A 7,619-nucleotide genomic window follows, 5' to 3' on the forward strand; every position below is an offset into this window, starting at 1 on the left:
AATCCCTTTTGTCAGGATAAAATTAATCATCTTCATTGATATAAGTCACAAGGTTGAATGGCTCATAGGTGGATGAATGAAAACATCATGGGCAGCCTACATGACTTTAACTCTTCCTAAAGATTTGATCGAATGGAGCAACATTTATGTTGCCAGAAAGCAAAAGTTAGAATTACGCATCATGATGTCACCATCTACTGTGTCAGATAATACCCAGTGAGGTAGCACATTAATTTACTGTTAACATATGTGGATTAGTGGAGATGCCTTTGCAAAGTGTGTGCCTAAGCTTATAAAGTGAACGTGTTAACGATTCAGTGCGTTTTGTTTATAGTGTGACAGCATTTTCCCTAGCAAAAACTTCAGTGCAGATTTGTGCAACCCTTTCTTTGGTTGGCTCGGAATAAAGAGAAGCCGTTGGTATGACTGTGGATTGTTTGCAGGGGAAAAAATGTTGGGAAAACTGTAAATGTAAAAAATGAAACCAGTTAGGAATTGTGCCCTCAACACCAACTGATTGCTCAGATAATGCAATATCACCATCGACTCTGCCAAAAGCAGCAGCCGTCTCATGCAAAATTGAAAGCAGAATCACTCGGTGAACCAGAGTTTGCTTAGAAAAAGCAAAAAAATAATATTTTTTTGAGAATTAATGGAAGGTTTTCTTTCAAGCAAGATTAATTGTGGTGATATTTGTGAATTCAGACACTCCCAAAAATACAGCTTGCCAGGGGCCACCCAGCCTACATACTTATGTGGGACCCACATACATATGTTTGCAGGGCAGCAAATACGTTTGGCTCGATTCAGAAATGTTTTGGACCAATGAAACGTCTGTGACGTTGACATGTCAACCGAAGGTGGAAGGCTGGCGCAAAAAAAACAAGCTGTGTCTGTTTTAGCTGGAATGCTCCCTATTTAATTTTGAAAAAACAACAGCAATAGGAGGCGATTATTTTTTGCCATTGTGGATGGGAAGATTTCTATATGGTATCAATCTGGCTTATTCCAGGTTTGGATGGAAGGGCCTAAAGCGCTGAACATCTTCTTTAGTTTTCTGAAATATTGTTGCCTGGATAAAATGCAGGCTTCAACTTTCAGACTTTAACAATTAAAAGACAGAGACACATTATAACTGGCCTTAAACAGTGGTAGGAACAGGGAGTAGTACAGGTTTGATGAGAGCATGAGAGGAGGACAACCAGACTGCACTGACTCTAATACTAAAAAAGTTTAAAACAGCTTCACAAAGTAAGACAAGGGAGAACCAAGTTGAAAATGACTCCTGAGAGAATTCAGTAAGAATTGAGTCAAAGGGGGTGACACAAATGCATGCAACACTTGTTAGATTTCAATCCATGAAAAAGATTGAAACTCTTTAATATAGTAACAGATTTATATACAGATATGGAGAAAATAGACTATTTATGATTAGAAACAATACTATTTAATCATATACTAAGTTCTGTTATCAGTGGTGTCAAAAGTACACTTATTTATTACTTAAGTAGAAGTATAGATACTGCAGTTTAAAAACACTCTGGTAAAAGTTGAAGTATCAACTTGACCTCTTTACTCAAGTAAAAGTGAAAAAGTATGTGCTCCAAAAACTACTTATGGTATAAAATTATAAAGTAACCTTTAAAAAAAAAAACAGGCAGATACCACTATATGAAATGAAAGCTAAATTTTATGACTATTTTGAAATATTCCTTGAGATAGGTCCAAGGATGAGGGTCTTGTTGGTCTCCGTCTCCATCTAACGATACGAACTCTCGCCTGTGTCCGATCTTTCAGACATATCAACAAATGCTTCTGATGATTTCCTTTAGCTAACCAATGAGTGTTTGCATTATATGACTCATCCAATTACAGTAGTTTGCACTAGATGTGGATGGAGCCAATGATCTGCACTGGATGGCGCACATGGCGTGAAATAAATATTTCAAAACATTAAGCCAGGGGTAACCAATTAATAATGTAAAAGTAAAGGTCTGGAGACATTTTTAATAATCTGTTACTTTAAAAAGAATTTAATACTGAAAAAAAATTGGTGTTTATGCATGTTATACATTGATAAAAAAAAAAATGTTAAACTTTAAAGTGTTTTTTTTTTTTTTTTTTTTGAGGTAGAGAATAACAATTGTTCAGTTTGGTATAAAGACAATTTCCTGATTCAAATGTTTTATAAAACACCTGAACTGATCGTTTATATTCTTTTTTCTGGCTTAATTAGAGCAGTGGGATTTATGCTGCCCTGCAAGGCTTATAAACCTGGGTTTGAAGGGAGACAAAGCCATTCTCAAGCACATATCAAGGTGCTCATTCTGAGCCTGGATCCATATTTATTTTTGATTTTGTTCATGGTGGAGAATCCTGCTTCACAGCTGCAGGTTGAGCCAAACATACCCTAAATGTTCAGGCTCCGCTCCGGTCCGGCCAGGTCAAGATTCGCCTTTTCAATCGCACCAAACAGGAAAACAAATGGCAAGAAGATCCGGTTTTTCAAATTAAAATATAGTAACAACAGATCGGTAATTACAAATTAGAGCATAATTCTTTTATATTTCAAAAAACTAACACTGTTTATTTAAAAGATTGGATGCAAACTATTGGTACTTCAACAGACCAGGAAGCAGATTTCTCGTCTCCATCAGAAACCGCATATATGCTGGATGCTGATGGGGATTTTTTTAAATATGTCATATTAAATTAAGCTGTTCATTTCTGCATGTGTTGCTCCTACGAATTTAATGATACTATTGAGCATCCTCTCCTAAAATTCCATGGATAAGTCGGAGCGCTGCAAGATGCGAGGAACAGCGGAGGTTGTGACGTTTAGACACTGTTCTCAGACAACATGCGGTAATTTATAAATGTTTTAAATCAGGTTGGGTCCTGATCTGGACCACGGCCCGCTGATCCGTGACCTCTGCATTAAACCAAAGCCAAGAATAAGGAGTAACGTTTGTTTGAAAAATGTAAGGAATAGAAAGTACAGATATTTGTGTGAAAATGTAATGAGTAAAATTAAAAATCAGAAGTAGGAAGAAAAATAGGTAATGGAGTAAAAATAAAGTATAGATACCTAAAAAGTGTACTTAAGTACAGTAACAAAGTATTTGTACTTTGTTACATGACACCTCTGCCTGTTATCCATTCAAGTACTGAGTCCCAAGTGTATCATGACTGATATAAAACATGGATTACCTCAAAGCTGTTTTTGGCCAAACATTGCTCTAGCTATTGATCTAAGACCTTAAATTTCAGCCTTAATGACGGAAACATGAGAATGGCTCGATATGTGCTTTTATACATAAAGTGTTATCAGCTATTTAAAGTTTTTGTTCTCATCATGTTTTTCCTAAACAGGTGTACCTTTAGCTGTGTTGGACGTTACAACCAACAGAGACTTATAGGTAAATAGGCCGGTCAGATATTTCTTTCTCTGACAAGACACATATTACAAGCACATATTACACATATTACAAGACACAAGCTCAGGCTGCAAAGTGGCACAATTTGTCGCACTGTAGGTTGCAGCAAGACGGTCCTGGGTTGAACCCTGGCTTAGGATCTTACCGCATGTAGTCTGAATGTTCTCTCATGGCTGGGTTCTCTTCAGGTTATCTGCATGTTCCTCCTACAATCAAAACACATAACTGCCAGGTTTGTTAGTGACTCCAAATTGAGCTGTAATAAAGTGGCCTTCATGGGTGTACCCTGCCTTTGTCCATAGCCTGCTGGAGATAGGCTCCAGCCCCACCCTTGACTCTGACAGACAAGTGGTAGAAGATGAATGGACGGATATACCAGCTGTTGACAAACTGAGAGCAAGCAGTAATCACAGTGATTAATGTGCTTCACATTGTCAGCTTTCTTTCCACTCTGGTATTCGGAAGATATATTTGTTGATCTTACTAAATTACTTGCAGTTCCATGCAGCTGTAAGCAATTATGTCCGCAAGGCACTTTGAATCACAGATGCTATGATCACGGTTAAGCCATTTCATTCTTTCTTCATTGCTGATAGTAATCATTTACAGATTTAACATTGTTTCTCATGTTAAAGCAAATATTTTAGTATACTTTGAAACACATGATTATAAACTGGTCTCATGGCCATCACGGATAGATGGATGATCAAGAGATAAATACAACACTTTCACGTGGAATTTCTATTTATAAATAGCAAAGTCTGAAAATAAAATCTTTTCTACATCTGTTTCTTTCTTTCTAAATTCTTATCCACACTTGTAAAAAAAAAATACAAAAATTTAAATTGATCAGTTTAATTCCATACATTGCCATGATTTTCAAGGCCCTACTTTTTCCCTGCATTAGATGACCTTCATTTATTGCATTAGATGACCTTCATTTATTATCTGTATTCTGCAATCAGTGATTGCAGAATACAGATACCATTCCCTATGCTCTTCAGCTATTCCATCAACGCCTTTCATTACGTTCTAGTAAATCCCACCTTACTACTAATCATTTACGACCTCAACAGTTGAATGTGCTGAATATATGGCCCTGATCAAAAGCCAGGAGTCAACATAGAACAGGCCCATTCAGTTGTAACTCTGCCAGTAATTTACTGAGACGTTATAGCGTGGCATCTCTTGTGCCAGGGACCGGAGCTGGGGCAACAGTTTAGATTAACAAGACAGGAGAATTGATGACAGCTTGCTGGCATATGTCATTACTCTAAACTCCACACACTGGCAACAGCTTCTTGCAAAAAATTATGTGATGTATTCATCTAAATTTGTATGACATTAGCTTGTCGTGTCAAAAACAGAATGGGTGTGTGATGCTTGCTTTTTATGAAGAATCAGAGCAGTAATTTGGGAAGCAACAGCACATCTGCTCCTATTTCACAGGGCGCTCTGTTTCAATATGAAAGAAAGTGTCTGTTTTAATTCACTGCCTCACTTGACAACCCACCATCTCAGAACCTATGGCTTAGGCTTGTAGCCTCATGGGCAAAAAAAAAAAAAAAAAATGGAGTATTAGCAGAAATTCTTAACACAGCACATTTCGGAGTCGGACTCAGCAGCATGCATAGTTAAACTCAAGGGGACAGTTTCTCTTAAAAGCTACCGGCTTTGGCTCTTTTTGCAACTTAAAGAAAAAAAAAAGTCTTCAAAAGAAATTGGATCACGGTAATGGCAGAAGAACATGGCATGTATAAAGAATTCGCCCCCGGAGAGAGAGCAAGAGGAGTCAAGAACAATGGCAGGTCGCTCAGGCTGGGCCGCGCTTCACTGCTTTGTCAGTGCTGTACCAGTAAACTCCTCTTCCCTGGAAAAGTGGTGCTCTCTCCACTACAACCTGCCTTGTTGTTTCACCCACATTCAGGTAGCTCATTTCACCTGAAGGGACTGATCAGGGAGTCATTTAATAAACAAATAAGAAGCTTAGAGTGCTTTGCAGCATCAAATTACCCTGAAGTTCACTGCTTTTTTTGTATTGTTTGTTGGTGGTCATGTAGAGAAAAAAAAAAGAAGAAAATCCACCACACTTAGAAAACTTGTCCGAACTCTTTATTCTGCATGGTTAGTTATAATTGCAAGTTTAAAATTACAGAAAGAATAAAAAAGAGAGAGAGAGAGAAATCCAAGGAACTCAGAAATAAGTTAGGAAGCCCTTATTCTGCTCGGCTGGTCTCTGTGAAGTTTTAAACTGCCTGTTATGACTACACAGAGAAATTCACAAGCTTTTCAACAGCCTTTTTGCTGCGCCTTAAATCTTAATGAAAGACTAATCTAGAGTTTGAAGTTTAGTATTTGTAGTTAAACAAAGACAAATGTGCTTTAACTGTAGAGGAGAGTAGAAAAAGAATGTGAAGTTTCTGAGCAGTTAGAAACAGCCTTCAACCCAGCTGGCTAAAGAAAGAACCACAACATGTGTTACAAAGAGAAAAAAAAAGGATTTAACTCTCATCTTAATCCTGCTTCTTGTGGTCATTTTGCCTCCTATTATGTTTGTAGCTGAAATATTTCTAATCTTTTCAATATTCCAGAGATATAGGAAGGATATCCTTAGTATGGGATTTAAATGACAGGTCCTTCCTGATCAAAAATAAGATTTTTTACTTTACTATCTGAGACCAATTTAAGTCCATCCAAATGAAGTGACTGACTAATCAGCTTATTTTTCAAGGACTCTGGTCCAAGGACTATAACTTCTGTTTTGTCTGCATTCAGAAGCAGACAGTTTAGATTCATCTACAAGTTGTCTACAAGTTATGTCAGTCGTCTATGTAATGGGTTAGTGTCATCTGGATTTATAGACAGATATAGCTGAGTATCATCACCATAAAAGTGGCATCCCCTCTTCACCTCGGCCACTCAGAAGAACTCAGATTTGGTCCAGAACACAGTAACACAGAGATTTTGTAAAATCTTATCTTGTTATCACTCACAGAGTTTTTAGGAAACTGTCAGGATGCAGCTCCACTCAGTCGTTTTCTGTGACAGCGAAGGAAAAGCATAACTAAAGCTTGATGGTCCAGTTCAAGGATCATAACCAGCTCATTAGTGGAAAGACTCCTTAAATGCAAAGGTTCGACCAGGAAGGAAGGAAGTGGATCTTATGTTAGTCAGAGATTACACTCTTCTCATTTGTTACAACAAACGGGCAACACGGGATGTGGGGTTTTCAGCTCAAGGCTTCATCAAGGAGTGGGATGTGGCCAGTTCACCAAAAACGTTGGACCAAACATCCACCACATGATGACCAGCTAGAATTTTGGTGGTCTCTCCTATTATGACTGGAAGTTCAAGGAGGCCAAGAAGGTGTTTACTTCCTATGGTTTCTTTCCCAGGATGTGAGTTTAGAGGGACAGACTTTTTGAAACGTAGTTGTCATTCGATCCCACAACACAACAAACAACTTCCAAACATCCTCTTACAGTTATCCATGAAAGTCATGGTAGGGCTGCTGCCTATCTCCAGCAGACTATGGGTGAAAGACAGGATACACTCTGGAGCCAGTCAATCATAGGACAACACAGAGGAATGCAATTCTGGACACTCTTACCCCCAAAGGAATATTACATAGCCCCAGTGGCCTAATGGATAAGGCACTGGCCTCCTAAGCCAGGGATTGTGGGTTCGAGTCCCATCTGGGGTGAAATAACTTTGTTTTTTACAAGGCGGCAATGTTCACCTGCACTCCTGACTGTTACTATTGTAACAACAGTCTACATGCATTTTGCACCACCCACTTTGACTGAATATTGATTTGCGCTGCCGAATGCCTTTATTTGCACTGCCGACTGTTTATTCACAGCACCAATTGTTTACATTTACATCTGCAATGACGTACTTTAACTGTGATATGCAATTACCTTCCACTGCACTTTAATTTAGACAGCTTCTGTCCAAAATTTATTTATTAATTTTATAGTAAAACCCATCTGTATATATGCTATTGTACATAATTGTAAAAACCCTTTTTATAGTAATATCCACCTGTATATTATATTCGGTACATATCCAACTGTAAATTTTGTTCATAACACTAGTTATCTATATATTATATTCATCTATTAGTAAGATTCTGTTTATAATGGTATTCATCTCTGTACTTATTCAGTAGAATCCATGTCC

General features: G+C 37.8%; 1 non-coding gene across 1 annotated transcript; it reads left to right on the top strand.

The window, feature by feature from the left end:
* The first annotated feature begins 7,067 nt into the window (after positions 1-7,067).
* On the top strand, positions 7,068-7,140 carry trnar-ccu. The gene has a single exon. It is a non-coding gene; the product is annotated as a tRNA-Arg (tRNA).
* Positions 7,141-7,619: the final 479 nt, after the last annotated feature.

This window comes from Cyprinodon tularosa, unplaced genomic scaffold (assembly GCF_016077235.1).
Source record: "Cyprinodon tularosa strain WSP-4 unplaced genomic scaffold, ASM1607723v1 ctg531, whole genome shotgun sequence".
Classification (NCBI taxonomy): Eukaryota; Metazoa; Chordata; class Actinopteri; order Cyprinodontiformes; family Cyprinodontidae; genus Cyprinodon; species Cyprinodon tularosa.